Source organism: Fundulus heteroclitus, chromosome 22 (assembly GCF_011125445.2).
Source record: "Fundulus heteroclitus isolate FHET01 chromosome 22, MU-UCD_Fhet_4.1, whole genome shotgun sequence".
NCBI classification, from domain to species: Eukaryota; Metazoa; Chordata; class Actinopteri; order Cyprinodontiformes; family Fundulidae; genus Fundulus; species Fundulus heteroclitus.
In genome coordinates this window covers 24,015,563-24,043,246 of record NC_046382.1, presented here as the reverse complement: position 1 = coordinate 24,043,246, position 27,684 = coordinate 24,015,563, and the positions used below count along the sequence as shown (strand labels likewise).

Genomic DNA, 27,684 nt, shown 5'->3' with positions numbered 1-27,684 from the left:
TATTAGTTAAAAACTTATGGTTGAGAAAATCTTTTAGCTGGAGCAAGGACAGAATTTTACATGCAGCTTTACCTAGTTTAGCGATAGAGCTAATGCTATATTTCAACATGCTAACAGGCTGAGCCTTTATCGTGAATAAACAGCTGTGGTTTTTAGGGATGATCTTTATATAAGATTTAGAACTTATCTAAATTGTTTGAATAATCAAATTCATTATTTTAAGTAAACTATTTTATTTTATTTACAACTGAACTATTTTTGCTGAGTAAATGCAATGTAAAACTTTGAGCTCTAACTTTTTTAGAAACATTTTAGCAGTTCGATTTGGGTTAATGCCATTCAGAAATATTGATAAAAAGCCAAATAAAATATATGTTTCATCAGTTTTATGTTTCAAAATAACAGTTGGCTTGTGCAAGGACTGATTGGTGATTAAGGCTTACACCTTTATACTAAACCAGTAATAAAAATTGAACACCTATTTAAACAAGCTGAAGTGTAAACATGTCTCTTTTTGGATGACCTTTTCAAATGCAAGTTTTTATGATTGCTCTTAACTTTTTTTTTAAGTTGATATAATTATTCGTGATACCCTCCAAAAAAAAAAAAAAGAAGAAAAATAAGAAAATAGAACAAAAAGCTTTACTGCTCTCTGCTGGATGCTGCACACCCATGATAGAAAATAACATGAAATTGAAAAAAAAAAAAACGTCTTTAGATATGTTCTATTCAAAATGTTAAGACATGAGTTGTCATAAAGTAGCAAAAGTAGCCATTACATCTACAAATACATATGCCAGCTTTAGGTCATTTTAATGGTTTATATTTGATGCACTCCAAAGTTCATTTTTATAGTGTACGCAACACATTCTCCCTCCACCCTTCTTCTTTTCCTCAATCTGATATTTATGCAGCAACACTTTAAAGACGCTGGAGCAAAACCATCACCAGAACAATCTTTACTTGTTATTTAGAGCTTTAATGGACTAATGGCTGCTCATGGCGTCCACCGTACCCCTCTGGACAAGTTTGAGGACGATGTCTCTTGTTGTTTCTGCATTTTCCCCCCCTTTTTTTGAAAGGGGGTGGAAAGGAGCTTCTGGTACAATATGTAGCACCATCGGCTGTAATTTCACACGTCAGTGCACTTTTGCCCTAAAGCTGCTGCTATTTCGCCCACAACAGCCCTATTTGCCCCCGTATACCTCTCCGCACTGCTACAATGACGTTCCCGTGTCACGGCGCTACAGCAAAACAAACGGCGCGATGATTAAGAAGCTGTTAGTCCTGACTCCAACCCCCCCGCCCCATGAAAAAAAAAAAAAAAAAAAAAGAAAAGAAAAAAGAATGAAAGAAAAAAAAAAGCCCGGCCACTGAGGGGCCTGGTGACATCAACCTTTTCGATTCTTGTGCAATAAAGATCTCCGGTACAATAGCTTCCAAGTGTTTACGGACACTTTAAAGAGTTAAACACATTTCCAAAATTACTGGTGTTGTCGGAAAAAAAACAACAACACGGATTAATTGGAGGTGATCTAGAAAATAATTAAACCAATCAGTAGAACGAGAAAAAAAAAAACAAAACATGGAAATGGAAGCTTAAAGAGGAAGGGGAGGGTGACGAATTTCTATTGAGGACCAAACATATCTTTTACTTCCGTTTTAAAAACATATGGCCTGTGACGCACACGTACATGCAACGATCGATAAGGCTCGTTTTCAAGTTGTCATCTGAACCCATGCACGGGTTTTACCTAACCGATCTAAAGTAGTATTCCATATGATTCATAGCTAATAATTTCATAAGCAATGTGGAGAGAAACCCTGGTGGCACCTGAAAAAATAAACTTATTACAATGTATTTGCATAGTTACACATTTCAAACCACGCATATCTGAAATCCTCTGTGTCATAAAGTCAGACAGTTTTGTTTTTACTCGTACTGAAGAAAATGTGGGAAAACCCTGACTTGAAGGTATGGCTGGAGCTCTTTAAAAATCAAGAGCCCCCTTGCCTCCACCCCCCCCCCCCCCCATCCAAAAAAATAATAAGACACACGCACCTATTAGTTAAAACATCAGCATCATATCAGGAGTCCCTCGCAGCATCCCACTATGATTTGAAGTCTCCTGACACACCCGGAACCATATGGGTAGGCTCTGCCACACTGCAGGATATCAGCTGCGTCCTCAGATTGCCTATTCATGTGCTCTATAACGGGAGCAGATGGATATCAATTTGACTCCATTCTCGACACCAGCCCAGATTGATTTTGTACTTGCTTTTAATTTTGCCATAATTAATTAGATCATTACAACTGTTTTCCCATTGATCTTCCCCAGATTAAACCCCAAAATTGAGAGGTGAATTAGCTAGTGATCTATGCTTTCAATTAAACTCACAAACAAATATATTCGGAAGAAATACTGACTGATAATAATAATATAATAATAATAATAATAATAATAATAATAATAATAATAATAATAATAATAATCATAATAATAATAATCATAATAATAATAATAATAATAATAATAATAATAATAATAATAATATATCTTACCTTAAGTATTGACATGATTGAAAGAAAGAAAAATAAAATAAAATTAGGTAATCGATTAAAATAAATTGTTTTGTTTTATGTTCAAAAACAAAAAAACAAAAATGGCTTGAATTAAATTTCCTGACAAATTTACAAGCAGGATGTCTGATGCCTGAAAACAAATGCTGACATTAGTGTAAGGCAGAGAGGCAGAGATCCTTACCTGATCGACCCGCGCTGTGAGGCATGGCTCTCCCTTGTCTAATGGTGCGTCTCCCTCCGACGCAGCCCAGTAGATCTGCCCGGCCTCCCGCGCTCCCTCCCCGGCTGGGAGTGCGCGCTTCTCCCCGCTGGTTGTCAGAATCTTTGACCGATCATCCAAAACTAAACGGTTTGGGCGACAACAAAAAGAGGAAGCAACCCTGCTCCAATGAGCTACGAACTGATAAAGGAGCGAGAAAAAGAAAAAAAAGAAGAAGAAAAAAAAAAGAAAAAAAGAAATCTGAATTAAAATGGAACTGTAAAACTCGCCAATAATGAATAAAAATTAAGACTTTAGTTTGCATACAGCTGCACCCTCACTGTTTAACTCAGCACGATGAAAATGCATTTCCTTTTTTTTTTTTTGTTATCATGTGATGATCTTGGCCCTACTCATTGAATTTATAATTCGCTGTGGTTGATTTTGTGGTTGTTTAACTCTCAGACACTCAGAGTGTGATACAATTATCAATCGGTTGATTTTAATCTCATATCAGTTGTTTGTGGTGTCTTTCATCTGCTGCAGAGCTGAGCACTCAGGAAAGCCTCTTGAACAGGAAACTTTCTTTGTGTGTTTAACAGTGTCCGGGTATACTAAAAAATGTATAAGGGGAGAGTATAAAACTTAGTAAGTGGAACATTAACAGATGAATAACCAGTAAAAATGCAATATTACAATATCCACAAGAACGGCAGAGCGTGGTGAAGCCATAAAAGCCAGCATTAAAAGATTATAGCTTTTCTATCGGCTATTTAACAAACATTTTGTGTTATAAGGCTCTTTACAGTGCTTGAAGTTCAGACATGGCTATAAGGCTGCCACTGGACCAAGGACCAGTAATGGATATTGTGGAGCGCTTTATACTCAGATGGAAGTGATCTGTTCCTTACTTAAAATGTCATTTAGACAAGAGGGACACTTTTCTGTCAGCTTTTGAAAACATTATAATGTCACAGCGTGCTGCACATCTAAATTAGTTTCATGGATTTAAAGCCACAGGAAAAAAAAAAATCTTTCACACACAAAAAATAAGAATAAAGAACTATCCTCAAAAAGGAAAATATTGTGGGATATTAAATTAATTATTTCACAATGTGATCTATGTGAATAAGTTTAAAAACAATGAAGAGTTTTGTTTTATATTTACTTTTTTGTAATATGTGTTTTAAACTGAACAATATAATTCGTAACTAACAGCCTGTGTGCTCAGGTTTCTAGGACCAACAGTTATCTTTCTTTTCTAGGGTCATCTCTATTTGTTTGATTTCTAAACAACTCAGTGAGCCTCATTAAAAATAAGATTATTTAATTCAACTCAATATAACTTTTTTATATGCTTAAACATTACAACACATGTCATTTACTAATCAAACAGTCCAAATTCTTGTCCAAATATAAAATCAAAATCGGTCCAAATTTTAATAAAATCAGTGTAAGTAACCAACCATGCTCTTCAATAATTGTGTCAAATTGAAATGCAGTTAATGCAGTTGTGTTTATTTATTCTGGGCCATTTTACAACAAACATTATGTCAAGTCACCTTACAAAATGAACAGATCCAGTTAATAAACATTTGATCTTGATTATTACTGTGCAATCAAAGTCAGCTGACAAATAAAATACCAATTGCATTTCATGCGATTGCACTGAGCTGTTGACTTTGCAGCAACCCCCCCCCCCCCCCCCCCCCCCCCTTGAACGAAACATATGGCAATACAAGAAATTAATGACTACTTTTTACCCCGGAGACACCTTCAGCAGAGCCAGATACAGTATGAGCTTCCATCTGCAGAAGATGCAGAAACAAGCAAACAGACAAGCAAAAACAGAGCAAACTAAACGATAAAGCTGTTAGCAATGGAAGTTAAAGTCTTCTCAGAGCCACACGCCACATTTCTGGGCGATGAGAGGAGAGAGAGAGATTGGAAACTGAAGAAGAGAAGTGATTACTGGAGGAAGAGATCTTTATGGCGCAGTCCATTAGACTGGTCAACAGTGTCTACTATGTCCGAGAGGGCCGCCCATGTGGGGAGGAAGGCAGCAGTAGTGTGAAGGGTGGATGTGATCTTCAGGTATCTCTACATTTCATGTCTTCTCACCTGCACATTTCCTCTTTTTTTCTCAAAACTCCGGCCCAGCCACCTCTCCCCTCCCCTCCGTTTTGCCACTTGCCCATGTGCTGAACATTGAACACCCTCCTACCTCTCACCCTGCTCGCTCCACCATCTCTCGCTGACAACTCCTCCCTCTCCTCACTTTGAAGCCACTGTGACTCTGTTCAGCAGGTTGTACGTTTCCTTTGTCACAGTGTTGAGAGATACTCTAATTTCTGCTCCTTTTCAGGTATAAAAACAATCCATGTCACATTCTACATTCCAACATTGCTGGTTCTTGCATGGTTAACTTTTATTGCAATTTCTATGATAAAAAAATAATTGGACTCTTGATCAACTTCTTAGGGTTTCACATGTCAAAAACTAAGAGAGATCCTATTTCTCCAATTTTAGCTTCCTTTTATTGGCTTCCTGTTAAATCAGTGATATAATTAAAAATTCTCATTCTCACATATAAAGCCCTTAATAATCAAGCTCCATCATATATCAGAGCTCTGATTACCCCCTATGTTCCTAACAGAGCACTTCACTCTCAGACTGCAGGTCTGCTGGTGGTTCCTAGAGTCTCTAAAAGTAGAATGGGAGGCAGATACTTTAGCTATCAGGCTCCTCTCATGTGGAACCAACTCCCAGTTTGATCTGTGAGGCAGACACCCTGTCTACTTCTAAGACTAATCTTAAATATTTCCCTTTTGACAAAGCTTCTAGTTAGAGTGGCTTAGATTACCCTGAGCTTCCTCTATAGTTATGCTGCTATAGGCTTAGCAGACTGGACGACATCAAGATTGATTTTTCTCACTCCGCCAAGTTCTCTTACTGTTTTCTAATATGCATTGTTTGTTGTTATTTAAACTTTAAACTTTTTGCTCTCTGTTTTTTTTTCTCTTGATAGTAGGTACACCTGGTCTGGTGTTCTGTTAGCTGTGACATCATCCAGGGGAGGCAGATCATCCGCTATTACCATATAACATAGAAAGGATTCCTGGATCAATGTGTGCTTCTGTGCTTTTTGTATCTCTGCTCTCTCTTCTCTGACCCCCAGTCAGTCGTGGCAGATGACCGTTCACACTAAAGCCTGGTTCTGCTGGAGGTTTTACTTCCTGTTAAAGGGGAGTTTTCCTCTCCACTGTAGCTTCATGCTTGCTCAGTATGAGGGATTGCTGCAAAGCCATCGACAAGGCAGATGACTGTCCAATGTAGCTCTTTGCTCTTTCATGAGGAGTGAATGCTGCTTGATGCAATCTGCTGGGTTTCCTTAGATAGGAAATTTGTTGACCAATCTGTCTGTATCATTTGATTGAATTGGACTTTGTAAAGTGCCTTGAGATGACATGAACTCTGAATTGGTTCTATATAAATACAATTTTATTGAATTTAACTGAGGAACTATTTTGAAACAATTGTAGTCACTGTGGGAAAAGTCGATATTTATCAACTCAATGCATTGAGATGCAGATGTTTCATGCTGAGCCGGTGTCACTAATGTTGAGAAAAGACTAGTTTTTGAAAATTTTTCTGTTTGATTTGGAACATTTGGATCAAGTTGAGGTCTAAGGAGCCTATAACTAAGATATTGAAATAAAGATGAACAAATCCAGTCCTGACTCTCTAAAAACTACAGAAGACCTTTTATTCAGAATCGTACAATGCAAAGCAGGCACTTGCTTTAGTATGATTTGCCAGCCACGAGGAAACACCACTTGCATCCTTTCAGGGCTTACTTTGTGCATGGCATTTGTGCATTGCTCTTAGTTGGACAAATAACCAATAGAAAACTGGGTTAAAAGAAAACAGCATTTTTTAAAATTCTGTTTTAATAAATTAACATTTTTTTGCTTGTCTTTTGGCACTCCCTAGGCCACGACGCCCTGGGCAGAGAGCCATATTGCCGCTGTTGAATTCCACAACTGTATTACGGTATAGTAAACATAAGAATGGCAGAATAAATCTGTTTCTCCTCATCTAAGAGGAAATTGATGGGCTAAACTAAGACAACAATGAAACAATATGCTTCCTGCCTGGTGTCTGGATGGTTTGTTTGAAATCTGGGCTGAGCGACAGCCAGTATCATCATCATCAACTCTTGCCAGCTTTTCATATTTAAAGCCAGCAAGGGTTTAATTACCAAATGATGACAGTGTCATATGGCACAGAGTGTTTAAAATGTGTGTGTCTTTTTCTTTCTCTCTCTCTGTCTCTCTCGCTCTCTCTCTCTCTCTGTCGCTGTCTCTGCTCGTTGTTTAGTTGTTTGTGGCAACACCTTTGTGTGTTAACATCCTGATAGCGAGAATAGCTGAAGGGCCTGAACTGGCAGACAGGCAGATAGACAAAGGGGCAGGAGCAGCAGAAGAAGAAAGAGGGAGGAGGAGGCGAAAAAGAAGAAGCACAGAGGAAAAAAAAAACATCTGTAATTTGTGATTCTCCAGCATCCAATGGCTGCTCATGGATTAAAGATTAAAATCTATTGTCTTGACAGATGGGAGAGAGAGGATGAGAAGAGGAGGCACACTCATGCACATCCCATTTCCATTTGTATATGAGCGGCACAGTTTGGCTAATCACAGTGGAAAAATAAGCTGTCTGCCTGCCTCACTCTGGGCAATGCCACCGTGAGCCTTTATTCCAGCTGTGGAGACATTAGAGCCAGACTGAGCGCTCGCTCTGCATCAGTCTGCGTTTGCTTATAAATATTCCAGTGAGAATCAAGCACGCCAAGTAGGGATGTTTTCCAGCAAACCCCCAAAAAAAGGAGTTTGGTCAGATCTGAAAGCATTATCTTTAGGTTTTTTAAATGTCAATAATATAAAATAGGGTGACATGAGTTTCTTGTTTAGTCTGTGTGGTCCACAATGAGAGAACTGTGTATGTGTGTGTGTGTGTGTGTGTGTGTGTGTGTGTGTGTGTGTGTGTGTGTGTGTGTGTGTGTGTGTGTGTGTGTGTGTGTGTGAGGGGTAATGGTCTGGTCAGTGGAGTGAAGCAGACCACCTGAGAGTTGTTTTTGGGCATTAGTGTGTGTTCTCCCATTGCTGGCCCTTTCTTTCCTTTGCTCTCTCTGTGTGTGTGTGTGTGTGTGTGTGTGTGTGTGTGTGTGTGTGTGTGTGTGTGTGTGTGTTGTGTGTGTGTGTGTGATATATGACACTAGCCATCTGAAGGAGGTACCATGCTCTCCCTCTCCAAGCTGCATGAAAGGGAGCCGAGAAGCCCGATGAATTAAAGCCTCTCTTCAATAAAACATCAGAGTCTTTCAGTAACACACGCTTGAGATGCCCCAGTAATTGACTTTTTGGACTTTAGGATTTACATGAACCCTCCAAAAGCAGCTTACCTGTGCAGTGATGCCCCTTGAGTCTGCATCCACTCCCCCGCTGATGTGGATTTCCATAAACTCGTGCAGGGTTTTCATTCATTTATTCATTTTTTTTTCATATGTGATAAATGCAAAAACTATCCACTGTAGATAATTTGAGGGATTTATTAAGTGCCTGAATTTATTTATCTTGACTTAAAAATAAATCTTAATCCATAAATATTTGTCAGGATTGTGTTGGCTGGCACACAGATCCAGCTCAATTAACTTCTATTACTCTTTCTCTTGTTTATCTTTTGAAAAAAAAGGATAAACTCCAAATGGCTTGAAAGATTTTAAACAATGAAGACAATCTTGATTATGTTGGGTGAGAACTTATGGAGTTCAAGCACTTGCACTTAAAAATAACATTTTATTTCATGAAATCATACCGTTGAATAATGAAAACAGATTGGTCCCTGGTCGCTAGTAGATGGCATATTGAAATGCCGAAAACACTAAAACACAACTGTTTGTTCACCACATATTGTTTATTGTGCTTGGTCACAGAAGGCCAAAAGGCTTTGGGATCTTTTATTTTTCTTAGATCCAGAACCCAGAAACTATTAAAGAGGATGGTACAGTGTAATAATCCAGCAGCATCTAAGCCATATAAAAGTGTTTTGCAGAAGGAATCATACTTTTTGAACCTTTTCACATTTTTTTCACGTTACAACCACAACATTTTGTATGTTCTATTGGGAGTTTATGTGATTCCCCATCCTATCCCCCACCCAAAAAAAAAAGAAAAAGAAAAGTTGTGGATAACAGTAATGTGGAAAAAACAGGATACATGGTTTCTAAATTATTATTTTTTAATTAATACAATTTGAAAATTTTGTTCAGCTCCCCCTGAGTCAACACTTTATAGAATCACCTTTTGCTGCAAATACAGCTGTAACACTGGGCTCACACTGAATACCTTGCAGATACAGAGTGGCTGCCACAAAGAACCCAACTAAATAAAATTAGTGTGTACACTCACATTAGCCATGGTGCGGGTCCGGGTCTGGCTACCGAGGCCCTGCGGCGCTGCAAACAAATCAGTAAGAAGGAAATTTGGCCGGACGCTGCAGCGTTCCCCGGGTCAAACTCCCGAATTTCATGAGCCAAACAGGAAATGTCATGTGCAAGACAGGAGAAAGTAACACTGAATTTCAGAATAAACTCAACCCACCAACTTACGCTAACTTGACTAGTGTAAACAAAACGACCACACAGAGGGGCTTTTGGCGGATGAAACAGGATATTTATGCTCACGGATAACAAGTTTTGCCCTAGAAAACAGAAACCATGGCTGTTTTGTAATAATTTATGAGAGACAGCAACAGAAAGAACCACGTTAACTTCTTTTCTTGTGGGTGACCTTTCCGTAGCTTGAGCCGCAGCTGGCCGCTGTTTCCCTAGCAACGGTGTGAGGGGGGTGGGGGGGTTGCGGAGAAACAGCACTGGATCGGGACCGTAACCCGCACCATGTTCAGTGTGAGCCCAGGGTCAGTTCTTTTGGGGTGTGTCTCTACGCAGCTTTAAACACCTAGAGACAGAGAGTGTTGCCCGTTCTTTGCAAAATAGCTCAAACTCGATCAGACTGGCCAGAAATTCTCTATGAACGTCACCTTTCAAGTCTCCTCAGTCGGATTTTGGTCTGGACTCTGAGTGGACCGTTGTAACACATGGATATGCTGTGATCTAAACCCGATGTGAGTTTAGTGTCACTGTTCTGAACCTTCACCCCAATCTGAAGTGTTTAGCTGCCTCAAAAGGGTTATCTCCACAGCATGATGTGGCTACGACCATGTTTCAACAAAGGGATGGTGCGTTCAGGGCAATACAGTGTTAGTTTTCTCCTACACACAGTGCTTTGCATGTAGGCAAAAATGTTCAGTTTTAGTCTCATTTGACCAGAACTCCTTCCTCCACATCTTTGTTTTGTCCGCTACATTACTTGTAGTGGACTTCTTTGGTCTTGCTTTCAACAAAGACTTTCTTCCTTCCTCTCTTCATAGTAGGTACACCTGGTCTGACGTTCTGTTAGCTGTGACATCATCCAAAGAAGACGGCTCACCCGCTATTACCATCTAATGTAGAACAGATTACTGGATCAGTGTGTGCTTCTGTGCTTTTTTGTTTCTCTTGTTGTGTCTCTGCTCTGTCTTCTCTAACCCCCAGTCGGGCGAGGCAGATGACCGTTCACGCTGAGCCCGGTTCTGCTGGAGGTTTTTCCTCCCCGTTAATGGGGAGTTTTTCTTTCCACTGTCGCTTCATGCTTGCTCAGTATGAGGGATTGCTGCAAAGCCATGGACAATGCAGACGACTCTCCCTGTGGCTCTACGGTTCCCCAGGAGTGAATGCTGCTTGTCGGGACTTTGATGCAATCAACTGGTTCCCTTATATAGGAAATTGTTTGACCAATCTGTATAATCAGATTGAATTTGACTTTGGAAAGTGCCTTGAGATGACATGTTTCATGAATTGGTGCTATATAAATAAAATTGAATTGAATTCAATTCAATTCAATAAAGGCCAGAAGTTTGTGGTTGTCATATGAAAAACACCCAATCAGGTTCCAGATAACCATTTTGAAATTTGTATTGAGAAGCAATCCTGCTGGACAAAGCTGTGAATCTCACACAATATGCAGTATAATAAACTCTTTAACAAGATGGCGAAAGTAAGAGTGAAGGAAGATCCATGGGAGGGGCAGAGGAGCTTGGCAGATTTAATTAATCACCGCATATTAAAATGTTTGTTTACAGAAGTGAACAGCTACAAGAGGTCCGATGTTAATTAATTTAAGGCGTACTTCCCCCCCAGTCACAGTGATATGTCACAAGCTGCAGAGCTGCTCCCTTTGGCTGGGACTCTGCGTCTCATTGGATATCCATCAATTGCTATGAGGTGTGTAAGAAACAAAGAGGCGCAAAGCACAAATTAGGCCCAATGTTGACAGGATTGTGCGGGAAGATTTGTAATTAGCAGGCAAACGGAAAAGGTGAAGCGGTTTAGAAATATGTGATGCATGGGTGATCACTCCAACAGCACAACAGCTGAAACATGTTTTTTCTGCACAGCCGCTTTTGTTTGGAGTCATAGAAAATGAGTTAAGTAGCAGTAATGCATTTCCACGGCGCTGACAGGTGCTCTAGCAGAGTGGGACTGCTTAGTACATGGGCTGTTTCAGTAAGGTCCCACAGGTTCCTCTGTGGACAATGATGTATCTGACTCCCCTTCGAGGTCAGCTGGACAGAGTCCAGAACATCACCTGCAATCAATAGTGTTGGTAAAATGGGCCCAACAGAATGCATGTGAGGGCAAAACCTCTGCTCAGAATCCCTGTGTGGGGCCTGCACGGCCCACTGCCTTGTTAAAACCACAACACAGCCAGGCTGGGCGCCTGGCATGCTGCTGTCCTAGAAAAAGAGACCAAAACAAACAGAAAGACTCAAATTAAACCTTAAAAGTACACATCCAAACAAAAGTGAAAAAAAGAAAGTTTTAAAACCTTAACTGCCCAATATAGCAAATCACAAACAACATCACAAAATCGGAGTGTGTAATTTAACCACCACAAATGTCTCTTTGGATACAACATTTTCAGCGCTACTTTATTTAATGTGAAATGAATTCATACTACATGCCTAGAATATATTTCCTCACTTAGAAGGACTTAAGCCATCCTTTATGTTCCCACCTGTGGTAGGCATTAGTGATATGTATGATAAAACCTACAGAGACAAGTAGAGACATCACGGTAATGGATGAAGAAAGATAGGTGAGAAAAATGAAGGTTAGTTGCAACCAATATTCTCATAATATTCAACAATTGTTTTCCTCAAATTCTGCTGCCCAAGGTAAAAACCAACATGATCTTCAATTAATGCGTTTTCTTTTTATTAGTAGTCTGGAATCCAGAAATTCAACATGCACTGTAGGAAACCCAGTGAGAAGTTAATTGAGGTCAACATTGGGTGCCTGCGTTGAAATAATTATTTAACATCTCTGCATCAGTACTGTTTCCTCCTGCCCCTCTGTCAGCAGTTAAAAATATACATGGACGGGGTTAACAGGGTAATGGTGCAACATTGCTCTACGGACATCTAACATGTGTTTCCTTCAACTTTATCGCTTACCTTTCAATAATTGTCCTCAACCCAGATCTCTGAGATAAAGTACACCCCCCAACATTTTCAAGCAAACTAATTTGTTTGGGTTTGCATGTTTAACAAAGTCATGGAAAGCACCACATTATCTACACGATGTGCTATTATTAGTCAGTTTTGTTCTCCTACACTTATTTCAATAAATATATCCTTATTTATCCAGTTTAAAAAAAGAGGCTTAACATTTTTTAAAAGCTACATTGAAATTATAAAAAAAGTTTTTTGTTCCCCCCCCCCCCCCCCATTATCACGCATGCACAGCACCACAACACACACTAAAAGGGGCATCTCTGCTACTGAAACCTGGTGCTGTATTGTTCCAAGTCCACATGGCTGACATATTTGTGAAATCAGCAACCTTAAAATGTGCCTCTGTAGGTCCAAATTGTGTTAATTAAAATTTTCTCATTTACTGTTTATGTTTACTGACATCTTTATCTATCACTCGGTAGCAGCTGACATAAAAATGTTTTTAAGGGTCATGAAAGATAGGTCCAGATGTAAAATATATAATAACTTTTGCAACAATTACATTTAGTAGTTCTGGCTGGTGGTTACAGCCCTTGTTGTCAGACACAAGCGTATTGTTTACATTCTATTTTCACTGTATAAAATAAAAATAAATCAAACCATAATAATTTCAACCGCTTTGAAAGAACTGAGCTTACTACCATACTTGAATAATTAAAAAAAATCTGAACTTTTTGTAAGAAAAATAAGAGCTAATATAAAAAAAGAAATACAGAAGAACAAGTAAAATAAAATAAAATGTATAAATGCCTAATATACAATGTTTAAAAATGCCTCAGTTAAGATGCAAGGCTAATCAGAAACAGTTTTGCAAACCTACTTGAAGAGGTCCGTTTAGTCAAAAGGGAATATTTTTAGGTGGATATGATGAGGTGCTAAAATTCCTTCTTTCCAATGTTGTTAAGTAAGAAAATCTTACTTAATGGAAATCTGCCCTGTTTTTCCTCACAGTTTAAGATGCAATGATCCTTAAATGCACCCTTGTCACTACAAATGCATTACCACCTAGAGATGCCTTTTAGATTATTTCTTTGAAAAGGCATTTACATTATGTTCTTGTAATATATCTCTCTCCTGCTTTAGTAACTCTCAATCTCCAAAATTGTGCATTTAAATTAGCCATACATAACTGAGAGTGAAGTTTTTGATAAATTGACCATGTCCCGTCTTTGTCTCTAACACGCGGAAGCTCTTTCTCCAGCTTTCCTTTCACCTTTTGCGAATGTCACACGGAGAAAGAAAATCTTAGCCAATAAACTCTGCTGACGTAAAGGTCAAACAGTCAATTTTACTCTCGGCTCTCAGATACTGAGAGCACTTCAGGCTGCAGACTCCAGCACTGCCGATCCCCAGCACTCTGAGAAGTGGCAGATGTTCTTCAGTGCACAGTGTGCTCATGTGAACTCCTTACTGTAAGTGGGATTTGAAGAATTGGCACAGTCATCTGAGCAGCACGCCGCATCTCTTGCAAACAAATGACGGCACAGAGCCTCAAAGTGAGATTGATATCTCTTTCTGAACTTCACAGGGAATAATCTGAATACGGATAGGGCTTCGACACTCCCGGGGGATCCACAGGGGCACAGCTTTTCTCCTCTTCACTCCACCGCCACACCAACAAAATAAAGGAAAAATGGCTTTTGAACATCTTTGCTGTTCATCAGTATTCACTCAAACATGGTGTGTGTGCCGGCAGCTGAAATGCCAACAAGCACGGGCCTCAGATCCCCTTTCTTGTGTGTGTCATGAATGTTTGAAATTGTGTCTGGAATTAATATGGAAGCAAGCGGAGCCATACATTTTACTTACTGACAGAAAGCTTTTCCGTTTTGGCGAAGGCTCTTCAACAGAGCTCAGACACTGAATGGGTTAAGGGTTGATATGTGCTACATTGCTCTTAGAATTAAACAAAGAATGTGGGCGAAAAAAATCTGGTGTTTCTTTCTGAAAAAATACTTGTAACACTTGGGTTACACTGTTGATGCAACATGATAATATGTTGAGGTGCGTTAAAGCAGCGATAAGCAGGGTACAAGAGGGACGTTTTGCTCATTTAAACTTAGTTATCTTTGATTCACATCGTAAAATAAAATAAGTATAAATTGCCCAAAACATATTTGTATCCCTTGAACTTCTTCACATTTTGTCATGTTACAAACCAAAACATCAATGCATTTTATCGGGATTTTAGGTGACAGACAACAGAAAGTAATTTAATAATTATATCTGAAAAGTGTGACCTGCATGTATACAGTATTTACCCTCCTAAGATCCCTCAATAAAATCGAATGCAGCCTTCAGAAATTGCCAGTTTAATAAATATATTCAATCTGTGCGTAATCTGTTGACCAGACAACTATTACTTGTTCAGTCCACAAATATGACCTTAACGGAAGAAGTGCAAAAAGAAAGACATCGTCCAGTTCTCAATCCCTATGCTGATGATATTTCTGGATTTTCAAGGAGTGTAGCTCCGTATTCAGCCTCCAATCCTAATTATTGCTGTGATCCATGAAACCGGCAGCAGCTAAACCATCAAGATTGTGAGTCCTCCTTCAACTGGTTGGCCAAATGTTACATGTGGTGTCAGGAGCTGAAGGAAATCTGAGGGTTCCTCCCAAGATGATTCAACACCAGCAACAAGAGGCTGAGGCAGAGGAGAGAGCCTGTGAGGTTGCTGCTGCATACGGAGAGCTTTGGAGCTGGAGTTTCTCAGGGTCCCAAAACAAAAAAAAAATGATATCTATGCAGCACCTGGAAAGACTACATCCACAGTTTTTGCAGTCCTTGAGGCTCCCAGTACACAACAAAATTATCCAAGCTTTAAAAAGGGGATTTTGCATGATATGTCCCCTTTAAAACAATGTTGCTTCTCCTTTTTAAATTGTAAATAAATTGTATTCTTGATTTTTTTCCAAATACAAAGTCATTATTTACTTTATTCGCCTTAACAACGCTCCAAAATACATTTATCTTTGTAGTCATACTGTATCACTATGCTTCCTTCATGGCTTTGAGCACATGCTGAAGCTAAAACCCTCTTGAAACCCTTTAATCCCTCCCCTCTCCAAGCCACTTCATAATGATCTCCCCCTGAAAGGTAAATCAATTATATAACTGCGACAAAGGAACCGTTTTGTCATAAAATGGTAATTAGTTTGGGTCCTGACCTCCCTCTTGGCGCCCCGACTCCCCCAGCTGAGGACCGGGGCAGGTCCGCGATCCACACTTAACGATAGAAAGGCGTAACACACTGGCTGTGCATTGTGGGGCTTTTGTCTTCATTCACGGGGAGATGAAGTTCTCGTTGCCGCGTTTATCAATCATGGAGGGGCTCCAGCTGTTCCACGGGCTTCGGCCTGACTTCAACAGCCGGCTTTACAAATTGTTTGAGAATGGTAAGGAGAGGGAACCCCCACTTACACACACACACACACACACACACACACACACACACACACACACACACACACACACACACACACACACACACACACACACACACACACCAAAATATATATGGAAAAAAATCATTCCGTTTTACTTTGCTGGACCAGATTCACACACACATCATCGATCCTCTAAAAAACACATTTAAAAGCTTTTAATACACCTAAATAAACAATACCAGCTATTGTTCACATCTGGTAACAAACGTTTCTGTGCTGCCTTTAATCTGCTCGGCGCAATTACAAGATGGATTAACTGTTCTTTCAAGCGTCTTCATCATCACCTTCCATGCCTTGGAGGAATCTGAAAATGTTGCACTCCTGGATGAGAATCACATCCAATTACAGCTTATGAATGAAGGGGAGACTTGCAGCACAATTTAGGCGGATTTAATCCTCTGTAAATTAACTTGCTGTATATTTTTAAGATGATTTTCTTTGTCTGTATGATAGAGATAATTTACAGCCTGGAAAATAAGTGTCGAAAACCATCAACATTTTTCTCAGTAGATATACTTGTAATGAGCCTGTTGGTGAAAGTCGGAAACAAACCAAGTAATTCATTCATGCAAAAAAAAAGTAAAAAATAAATAAATAATCACAGATTATTAAGTTATGTGCAATTAAGTGGAATGACAGTAGAAATAATTTTGGAATGCTTGAATTAAAGGAATTGTAAAGTGTCAAAAAGCCAAGAAAACACCTGAAATGTGTGTATTACAAAGCAATCCTCCCATATATACTGGTTTAGTCCTAACTGATGGCCTATGAAGGGTTTCTCATTGCCCAGATATCAAACATTATTATACAATATATTTGCAACACTGGTTACAGACATATTTCTGAAGTTCTAGCTCTGGGGCCATGATTTGAAAAATATAAAGAACATTATTGTTATAATAATAATAATAATAATAATTATTATTATTATTATTATTACTCAATAGAATACCCACAGAGGTCTCCCAAAAGCCAAGGAGTACTTGCAGAAAGCTTCATCAACTTGGAACCAGCAAATTCAGCTTCCACACAAAAACGTCAAGTAATGCAATCAACCATGATGTTCTAAACATTCACCATCTCTGTGTTGAAGCTACTTCGAATGAAAGTATGCTGAAAAAGTTTAGGAAAAGTACTTTGGAGAACATTCTGGTCAGATGACACCAGAACCAAACTCTCTGGGTGTCATTGTCCACAATGCATTTGGAGGAAGAATGTCAATGCACATTACCCCCAAAAAACAACTTTGACGGTGACATCTGTAAGTGGGAGCATCATGGTGTCTCGAACTTCATATGAACAAAGGCTGAACAAACAGACGTACTAATACATTCTCAATAAGAATCTGAAGATGAAAATTGGATGGATTCACTGGCAAAAAGGAACACACACAAAAAAAAAACATCAATGAGGAAACTGTCAAGCAGAGAAGTAGCATAAAGCTGTTAAAATGACCCAGACAATCACTTCACTTGAATCCAATTGAAAAGTCATGGAAAGAACTCAAGAGCACGATGAACTGTGAAAAAACAGAAGAGGTCCAAGAACCTTCAAGATTACATGCATCTTGTATGGAAGAATGGATCAAAATAATATCTTTACTATATATTTGAATTGGGCCTGGACGATAATTCAATAACAATATATATCGATTGATAGACTTTTATCGATGATAGCAAAAAAGGGTCAGTAAAATGTTCAATAGAATAACAGTTTTCCTTCCTTTTGCATTTTAGCCATATACGTTAATATTACAATCATTAAACCAATCACAAACACAGACCCAGGAACCCTCCACCCCAAGCTCCGCCCCCTTCTAATAGTTCAGAGATCCCACATTCTTTTTTTCTTTTTTAAAAACTTTCAGCTATGGTTAAAAGTTGGCTGAATAAAGAGTTAAATTTGAATTCAGTGTTTGTGTGTTCTCTATCTAAAAATAGCTGGCTAAGCAACAGCATAAAATGTCCAGGGCTACACTTAATATATACATATGTATATTTTTATTGTTATCTGATTTCTATTGTATAAAAACATTTTCTACATAGTTCAGCCCTACATTTCACCATGAATTGAACCTGTGATCACAAAAGATTTAGCATTAAATAAATTTCAGTAAGATTTTTCAATGTTTTTTCAACGTTGTATTTCCCTTTATTAGACATATCACCACACTTGAACTTGTTTGTTTTGCTTTCTTGGTATGTTTAGAATACATGGGTTGTTAGTGGCATCTGGTGCTAAGTTCATATTCATAGTCCCATTAGAAATCAATTCATTGTAAATGTTGATATCTGCAGGACTCCCTTTTTGCGGATGAATTTTTCAAACCTACCTGTGAGAAATTACAGTCTGTTTACATGGAGGGTCTGTTTCCTGCTGCTGAAATAGTTATACATGTGTCCAACATATAGATGGATGAAGATTTGAATGAGTTGCTCTTCATGGTAAAACAAAGATTGCTTTGTAACTCTCGCATGCAACAATGTCAAATGATCTGCCCTCTCGCTGTTTTATCATATTCTGTACATCAGAAAAACTGCAGGGGGGTGAAATACAGGAAGAGAAAGCGGGACAGAAAGCCACGGAGAAGAAAGGAGGGAAGAAAGAAAGCAAAACACAAATTGATCGTTTGGTGGCAAGATCAGTCATAGTCATCCCAGGTGGATGGATGAATGTCTTTGATGGCCACTTCAGGTTCTGGAAGGGACGATGTCTGAAAACAAGAGAAATTGGTTAGGGCCCCTGGGAATGGAATCAATGTGCGAGGGGCCTTTGAGTGCTGTTGTTGTTGTGCAGCAGTGAGGGGGTTGTCCAAAGCCTTGGAGCTACCGACTGAGACAGGATTTTGTCAGAGGGACTCAGAAATCTAATTCGATGCTAAAATTTGAGTAAAAGGCCTGAACATGAGATTCTATTTAAAATTAAACATAAAAGATTGAATATATCTATATCTATATGTCTCTCTCTCTCTCTCTCTCTCTCTCTCTCTCTCTCTCTCTCTGTATATATATATATATATATATATATATATATATATATATATATATATATATATATATATATATATATATACAGTCATGTTCAATAAATTAGAGTATAATTATTTAAACAGCTTGGTGGTCTGATTAATAGTACCTTTTGGAGAAAAAAAGCTTGCTCTTTTTTTCACCTGATGCGATATTGTAATCTTAAATAATGATTTCTTAAATTTCTTTAAAAAAAATCATAATTGACACTGAGAATCGTTAAGCGAGCTGCCAAATGGTGCCACGGAATTGAAAAACACGCAACCGGTTCTGAACAGGAACCGGTTTTCGATTCCCATCCCTATTTGACAGAAACAAAGGCTTTAAAACATCATCAATCTATGTTAATCTATATATTGTGTTTCTCCTGATGAATTGAGTTACAGATGTACATTAACTTATTAATAATATTCTATTGATGTATAACTCTTTATGCCTTCTTGGCTGCACAGTGGCCCAGCTGGTAACACTGTTGCCCGGAGTATTTCTGCATGGAGTTTGCTGGAGCCTATCTCCAGCCAATAGGTAAGAATGACTGCACACAGCTGGAATAACAAGTTTATTTTGGCTGCATGCTCTTCAAACCAGAGTTTGCATGTTTTCCACTTTTCAACAGCAACAAGGATAATATCTGAAAGATTCTAGATCGCTTGGTATGGAGGATGAGTTTTATGGGGAACTCCTATTTATCTGCCCCAATGGGGATAAAAGGACCATGGTTTACTTGGGGACCAAGGCTCAGCTGCAGAATATTTTGTAGGGCACGACCTGCGAGAAACAACTATACTACTACTTTAAACCCTGAATGTATGTCATTCGGAAAACTTTCATTACAGCAGCATGAACAACACTGATATGATTTGCAGCTTTATAGCAGCATCTGTGGATGTAACCAACTGTAAACTGTCATCTTTTTGTCCATGGTCTGCTGTTGTGGCATATATCTAAGGTGAAAACTGAAGTAGTAGAGACCACCAACAATTATTTGTCTGCACAGTGGTCATTTACCATGGACTGAATGCAGCCTTTAGAACAGGCTTTGCTGAGCAAGAAGCCATACTAATTTCTTCAGAAAGTCCTCCGGCTGCTTTGACATCAAGACATGCAACAGCTGCTGTTCCCCTTGCTAATGTTGTTTGATCTCAAGAATAACACTAAAACATCGACATAATCTTGACAAGTAAAGCAGTTCTATCGAGGTTGCTATATTCTTGTTCTGCTATGACAAGACCACTTTACTTGAGAAGTGAGATACACCTTGAAGCATTCTCCAGTCCATCACAGGGCAACTATATGTGCTCCCTTCCAAACCAATGGACATTTCAGAACTGGCAGCTGCTGAAACATGCACATTTTTGGGAATTGTTATTATTATTATTATTATTAAGAGGAAGATGGAGAACACCAATTCAGGCTCTGGGAGACGAGGCAAGCAAGCTCCAAACATAAATGCCCCAGCAAGGTTTTGAACCCACTATGAGGAGGCAACGGCGCTCAAAACTGTAGCAGTATGCAGCCCTTTAGGGTTATAATTTTCTCATTTTAGGTGCATTTTATTAACTATAAAAATGTTTGATGTTTAAGGTAAAACATGTTAAAGAGCTGTCAACTCCTGTAGTCTTCTGTATTGCCATTCAACAGCTATCTGTTGTCTGTTTAAACATAACTAAGGGCACAACAACAGGCAGTGAGGCTCACATTAACCTCTTCTCTCACCATCATCCATGACACCTCCTGTCCGACAGGCCTCAGGAGGTCAGCAGCTGGCCCAACCAGCATGCTTCCCTTTTTTTCCCCTCTTGTACGAAAATCTAGCAGCTCCAAATGATAGCCTTTCATTTCCTATGAGTTTCAGGGCTCCAGCTTTTAATCTTTGGCCAGATGTAAGAAGTGAGGAGGTGGGCATGGGGTTGTTGGTCTTCAGGGAGTGCTGTCAAGATGCAGTCTCTCTGAAGGGAAGCATTGTTTACCCTGCAGTTTGTGACGCTCTCAGGCCGCTGTGTTTATAGAGATTTTCAACCTAATGACAGCAACTAAAACACGTAATTCACATTAGCAGTAATAGAGTTTTGTCAAGTGATTGGTCTCTATTTTCAGAGAGGAAACAAGAAATCTCATGTAAGTTAATGGGGCCATTGGGACTTGAATAGTCATATCAGCTTGATTATTATTATGTTTTTTTTTTTTTTCCTGCCAGACAGTCTCTTTGAACGATGATGCAACCAAGTCGACTATGTTCTGGTAATGAGTCATATGACAACTCCTGGGGTTCTCTCCTAACTATCCAGGCAAATGTCAGCAGTCAGCCCCCCATTCCCTTTGATGACCTATTAAATATTATGAGGACCCCCTCCTGTGTGCACTGTAGTCTCACTCATATCAAGATGGTGTTTAATGCCCATGAGACAAACAACAGACAGATTAAAGCCATTATTCCCTGCTGCACTCCCACACTTACCCTGCTCAAAGTGGAGTTATGATGACTTGTTTAATAGTTTTGCGGCTTATATCAAGTTTATGCAGTAAAGCATGGTGGTGGGCTATAAACGTGAGAGAATTTATGTGGTTGGGGGTTTTCTAAGGGACCAGGTCTTTGCCACAGTTCTGCTTCATTTCGACGTTCTTAAGCATACTGAAGTGAACTTCCTAAACAGAACAGTACTGTTCAAAAATCTAATACTATCATACTTGACAGACAGAAAACCTGTCATTGTGAAACCACAAAAAGACCTTTTTAAAAAGTAACATACTGGGTATATTTGCGACACTCTTACTTTCTTCAAAGATCCTCCATACAGGGATGGGAGATTTTTTTTCGAATAAATAGGTGAAGAGCGGTTTTATTCAAAACACTTTTACCCCAAAATTATATATATAAAAAAATATGAACAAAACACAATTCAGTCCATGGCCATGACAGACAGGTTTAACAGGGAGTCAACCGCCAGACGGAGTGACATTAGTGGCTTTTATTTACTTATTATTTAGCATAAAGAAGTTAAGCACTGCAGCACTAATTCTTATTTTCTTCGTGGCTGAGCTAAATGAGGAAGAGAGCATTTGACCGCAGCCACGGTCTGATTGCGTATCGGCCATTAAACTTTACTTAAATCCAACACACGTGTATCTTTGAACATTTGGACATTTACTGTGAGAAAACTGACTAGACTGACTGACACAGTTTAAATGGCATGAAAGATGGGGACCTCAGAAAAATGTCATCAACAATGCTGTGGTGATGTTAAATCCTTTACAAATCAAACATACTGATTATATGGAGAAAGTTGTAAATGACACAATCTACTACATGGTTCGCTAATATAAAGCAGTTTATTAAGGCGAGGCAGTGGCTGAAACTGCCTCGCCTAGAAACTTTCAAGTGCATGCCTGACATTCAAATATCTATCTGAATGCTGCGTTTTTTTAATTTCAGCCATTAAAAAGCTGAGTAGGGTGCCGGTTTATTGGGTCTCTAAGCTCCTGTTCTCAAGCAACCTTATTCCTGACTTCCTCCTCCTCACTGGAAAGATTAACATATGCTGTACAGTCTTGGCTCATGAAAGTACATTTGAGCTGCAAACTTTACTATCACTTTCTTCTTGGGTAGCCATTGTGTTTTTACATTAATGCCCATGGCTCACATCATAGTAGATGCCTTTTGTTTCTCAATTTGGGACAAGAAACAGAATAAAATTATCGGGAGCTTCAAGCCTGATCCAATTTAGAAGAAAAGATAACAAAACATTACTATTATATATCCTTTAACAAAGCCGTGGAAACCTTTTTGTCTTCAAATCTAAAAGCTCACAAAGACTAAATATTCAACAAATAATTTTTCCCCCAGTCGAATACCAGGCTTTTTTTTTGTGTCAAGTCTATAAGGAGCTAATTATGTACAATCTGAAAACTAACTTCTCACTTTCAGGAATAATGGAAGTGAAATGTTATAGATTAATGGCACTATTTATCTCTTTTAAATTCCTCACTTACTCTAGTGACGGCAGCACTCCCCAAGGAAAATATTCATAAAAGAAAATTGAAGTCATAACTTAATAGGTTATTAAAATTTTTGAATGCGTATCACCTCGCCTTTTTGCAGTGCTGTAAATTTAAATTGAGGTTCGCGCTGCTCTGAGACACCGGCAGGAGTTTTTTTTTTTTTTTTTCATGTGGCGCAAGAGAGGGAGGACATGCATCTCTGTCAACGGGGTATTTGCTATTCTAATTTTGTGGCAGTCTGGATTATCAGGCACGAATGTCACTGTGCTCAGGCAGACTGCTGACAACACCTTCGCCCTCAGCCATGTGTTTCCATTAGAGGAGGGCTGCATCCAGGGGTTTGTTCCTCTATTATTTTCTATTTCTGTCTTTTATCATGATTTAAACTGAGACTTTCTGCATATTCTTCTCCTGTCATTTCTCACCCGCCTCCGCCTTTTCCACTCCTCTTTTATTCACTCATTTTCCTCCATCCAGATGCGCTGTCTTCTGCATTCTTGCTCCCCATTCCTTAGAGAGGGGGGCTCTTCAGGGGTGGCTGGAGCCTCGGCAGAGGCAGGAAGAGACGATCCACAAATCTCTGGGGATCTACAGCTGGTGGAGGTGAGATAACCTATCTTTAGCCTGCTATATATGTATGGATACAGTGCCAAAGAAGGTAAGATGTATGGAGGTGATAGAAATAGAGAATGGTGGGGGAGAGATGGAGGCAGGGGTCCATCATCTCAGCTGAGATGAGTGGGAGGGGATGATTTTTTTTCTCTCTCAAGGTCAAGGGGCAAATTTATTTATTTTCCTGGAAGTTACAATGAAATTTTACTGAGTACTTTGCTCTGATGATGAGAAGAGATCAGTGGCCATAAATTTTCCCTGCTATTTGGTTGCCGGTGATGAAGCATTTATTGTGCTGCATTCAAGGACACAGGGTGTATTTGTATGATAGTGCTATTCTATGTAATGACATTCCCTTTCATTGTGTCGTATAACACAAATGAGAGAATTAAGAATAAAACTGCTCAGTGAGAAGCAAGTCCGGCTTTATTCATCGCTATCTAACGGGAGAGATAAAGTAAATGTCACTCAATATTTGTGATGCCCTTGTCCTGGATTTAAAGATGCAGTTGCAGCTCTTAATAGATAAAGTAGGGCTGGACGATAATTCAATAACAATATATATCGATCGATAGACGTGTGGTTCAATAGAAAAAAAAGGGCTCAATAAAAGTTCAATAAAGGAACAGTCTATTCTAGCCTATAATGTAGGCTAATACTACAGTCACTACATCCTCCCAACCAATCACAAACACAGATACCAGGCTTCAAAGAGATCAGAGAGCACGTGTTCTTTTTCCTTTTTTTAAGACTTACAGTTTTGTTAAAAGGTTGGTTGAATAAAGGGTTGTGTTTGAATCCATTTAAAAATATGTCATTAAGCAACAGCATAAAATGGCCTGGGCTGCACTTAAAATATCTGTTTTGAATTTTTTAGCTAATTATCAATATCGATCAGTATAATCACTATTTTAGCAATATGCTTTTTTTCTAGATCGTCCAACCTTAAAGATAAAGTGTGGACAGTTTGAGTTTTGGAAAATTCAAAACCAAACATAGCCCATGTTAAGCTTGCCTTTTTCATGTTTACCGAAGAATGAGGGTCCTGGGTATCCAGTTCTACCTTTTTTTTGTGGTGTTTCTTAATACAAGCAACAAACACCTTTGGGGTCCCTCAGAGGGCATGATGAACCAATGCTGTGTATTGATTGGCCTTTTAAAAGCCTCTTATAGCCTTGGGAACATGCTAATGCCACAAGACCCTTTTTTCTCCTCCCACTGCCCCGTGTTCCCCAGGGCCCACGTGTGTATTCCACAGGGGGCTATCACAGGGACTTCATTAATGGTCAATTACCAATATCTGATGAGGCTTATTGTGTTACTGTGAAGTCGTAACTGGACATCTGTCTCTATTACTTCGCAAATATCAGAAAGACACATAAAACTCGCAGGGCTTTTGCTGCAGAGCGTTAGAAAATAACATTAAGGAAGAGCAATCACTTTAGGGAGTATTTGCTCTTCTGTAAATCTGTTCATTTGACTTTCATTTTTAAATGATGGATCCCTTTACTTGCGTTTTTCTACATTGGGATTTTGTAGGATACAAAGCTTAAACAGCAATATACTGAGGCACTCACACAATCCTGACCTACTGTATTTTTGTGTGTGTGTGTGTGTGTGTGTGTGTGTGTGTGTTTGTGTGTGTGTGTGGAGACTTGACTGGCTGTCAGGCCCCACATTGAAAGAGATCACTGGCACTGTAATATTTAAGAATAATAAAAAGAAGATCTCAGACTGAATATTTAATCCGTTGTCCACATATGTCCACAAGACAAACAGGCATCATACACATCTATTTTCTGTGGCATAAGTCTTAAAGCCGGCCTAAACATTACTTATTCTAATGTAACAACATTTGGAATAATTTGTGCTGGATTTTAATTTATTTTAGTAAGTCATTTGCATAGATTTTTTTCCCCATTCTGTCAACATATCCCTCGTTCCCTCTATAACTGTCCCTTGTCTTTTCCTTTTTATGTCTTTTCTCTGCTCTCCAGAGGGCAATATTCAGCCCCTGGGACTGGATAACTTGTGATGACATTATAATTGTCACGAATCGGAGCAGAGGACCCAGAATTCAGCCAGGCCAGCAGAGGTTAGGTAAAATAATATTTATTAACAAAATCCAAAAACCAAAAAGGGCAGAGAAACAAACAGTCCAGTTGGGCAGACAAGGCAGGAACAGACAGAAACAGGGTGGCTCAGATCTCTGGGGACAAAGGGTCAAAAATCCAAAATTAAACCAATAAACAGAAACTTGCAGCAGGAGACTCACCCATACTCAAACAGGCGACCTGGCACTGATGTCTGGTCTCAACAGTTTATATGGAGGTGGAAGCAGGTGAAACCGGTGAGAAGTGATTGCAGCAGGGGTGGAGTTAGGCAGGTGTGCAGAATAAGTAATTAGACCAGACATCAGTGCTGAGGCTCAAAACAAGAACAGATCAGACAAATATAAAAAGCTGACAAGATAAGTGGACAGAAACAAACTACACAAACACGATCTAATAAAGAACAAAACAACCCTGAAATACAAACCTAAAACAGAAAATAAAGCTAAGACTAAAACTGATGACAAAACAGGATAAACTAACAGTAAACAAGAACCTAGACAAGACAAAACTCAAAGCAACCAGAGAACCTAAGGAAGGAGGGCAAAATACCTTAAACATAAACCAGAACGTGACAGAGCCCCTCCCTTAAGGGCGGATTCCAGACGCCCTAAAACAAGACAGACTAGACCGGGTGGGTGGAGGGAGGTACTGGACGGAGGGCCAGAGTCAAAACAAAAACAACCCAAACCGGGCGAAAGTCGAAAAACAAAAAACAGAGTCTGATGGGCATCCTGAACGACGGCCCCGACGAGTCAGGTTCTCCGGCGGGCGTCCCGGACGACGGCCCCGGCGTGTCTGATTCTCCGGCGGGCGTCCCGGACGACGGCCCCGGCGTGTCTGATTCTCCGGCGGGCGTCCCGGACGACGGCCCCGGCGTGTCTGATTCTCCGGCGGGCGTCCCGGACGACGGCCCCGGCGTGTCTGATTCTCCGGCGGGCGTCCCGGACGACGGCCCCGGCGTGTCTGATTCTCCGGCGGGCGTCCCGGACGGTGGAACGAGACCCTCAGAGGCCAACGCCTGGAGAGAGGGAGAACAAAAACTGGCGCCGGACTAAAGGCTACCGGAGGTGCCGAACTACAGGCTGAAGGGGGAGCCTGGCTACAGGCTGCTACACACAGAGCCTGGCTAAAGGCTGCTACAGACAGAGGCTGGCCACAGGCTGCTACGGGCGACAGGGCCTGGCCACAGGCTGCTACGGGCGACAGGGCCTGGCCACAGGCTGCTACGGGCGACAGGGCCTGGCCACAGGCTGCTACGGGCGACAGGGCCTGGCTACAGGCTGCTACGGGCGACAGGGCCTGGCCACAGGCTGCTACGGGCGACAGGGCCTGGCTACAGGCTGCTACGGGCGACAGGGCCTGGCTACAGGCTGCTACGGGCGACAGGGCCTGGCTACAGGCTGCTACGGGCGACAGGGCCTGGCTACAGGCTGCTACGGGCGACAGGGCCTGGCCACAGGCTGCTACGGGCGACAGGGCCTGGCTACAGGCTGCTACGGGCGACAGGGCCTGGCTACAGGCTGCTACGGGCGACAGGGCCTGACTACAGGCTTCGGGAGACAGTGCGCTAAAGCTACGGGGAGCTGGCACTGGAGACAGTGCGCTAAAGCTACGGGGAGCTGGCACTGGAGACAGTGCGCTAAAGCTACGGGGAGCTGGCACTGGAGACAGTGCGCTAAAGCTACGGGGAGCTGGCACTGGAGACAGTGCGCTAAAGCTACGGGGAGCTGGCACTGGAGACGGTGCGCTAAAGCTACGAGGAGCTGGCACTGGAGACGGTGCGCTAAAGCTACGAGGAGCTGGCACTGGAGACGGTGCGCTAAAGCTACGAGGAGCTGGCACTGGAGACGGTGCGCTAAAGCTACGAGGAGCTGGCACTGGAGACGGTGCGCTAAAGCTACGAGGAGCTGGCACTGGAGACGGTGCGCTAAAGCTACGTGGAGCTGGCACTGGAGACGGTGCCTTAAAGCTACGTGGAGCTGGCACTGGAGACGGTGCCTTAAAGCTACGTGGAGCTGGCACTGGA

General features: G+C 40.4%; 1 protein-coding gene across 1 annotated transcript in view; it reads right to left on the bottom strand.

The window, feature by feature from the left end:
* The window catches only part of pax2a (paired box 2a), a 40,106-nt gene extending 37,230 nt beyond the window's left edge, over positions 1-2,876 (bottom strand). Inside the window, exons 1-2 of the mRNA XM_036126275.1 lie at positions 2,769-2,876; positions 2,063-2,211 (exon numbers count right to left, since the gene is read on the bottom strand). The gene's annotated coding sequence lies outside the window, so the exon portion shown is untranslated. The remainder of the gene's footprint in view (positions 1-2,062; positions 2,212-2,768) is intronic.
* Positions 2,877-27,684: the final 24,808 nt, after the last annotated feature.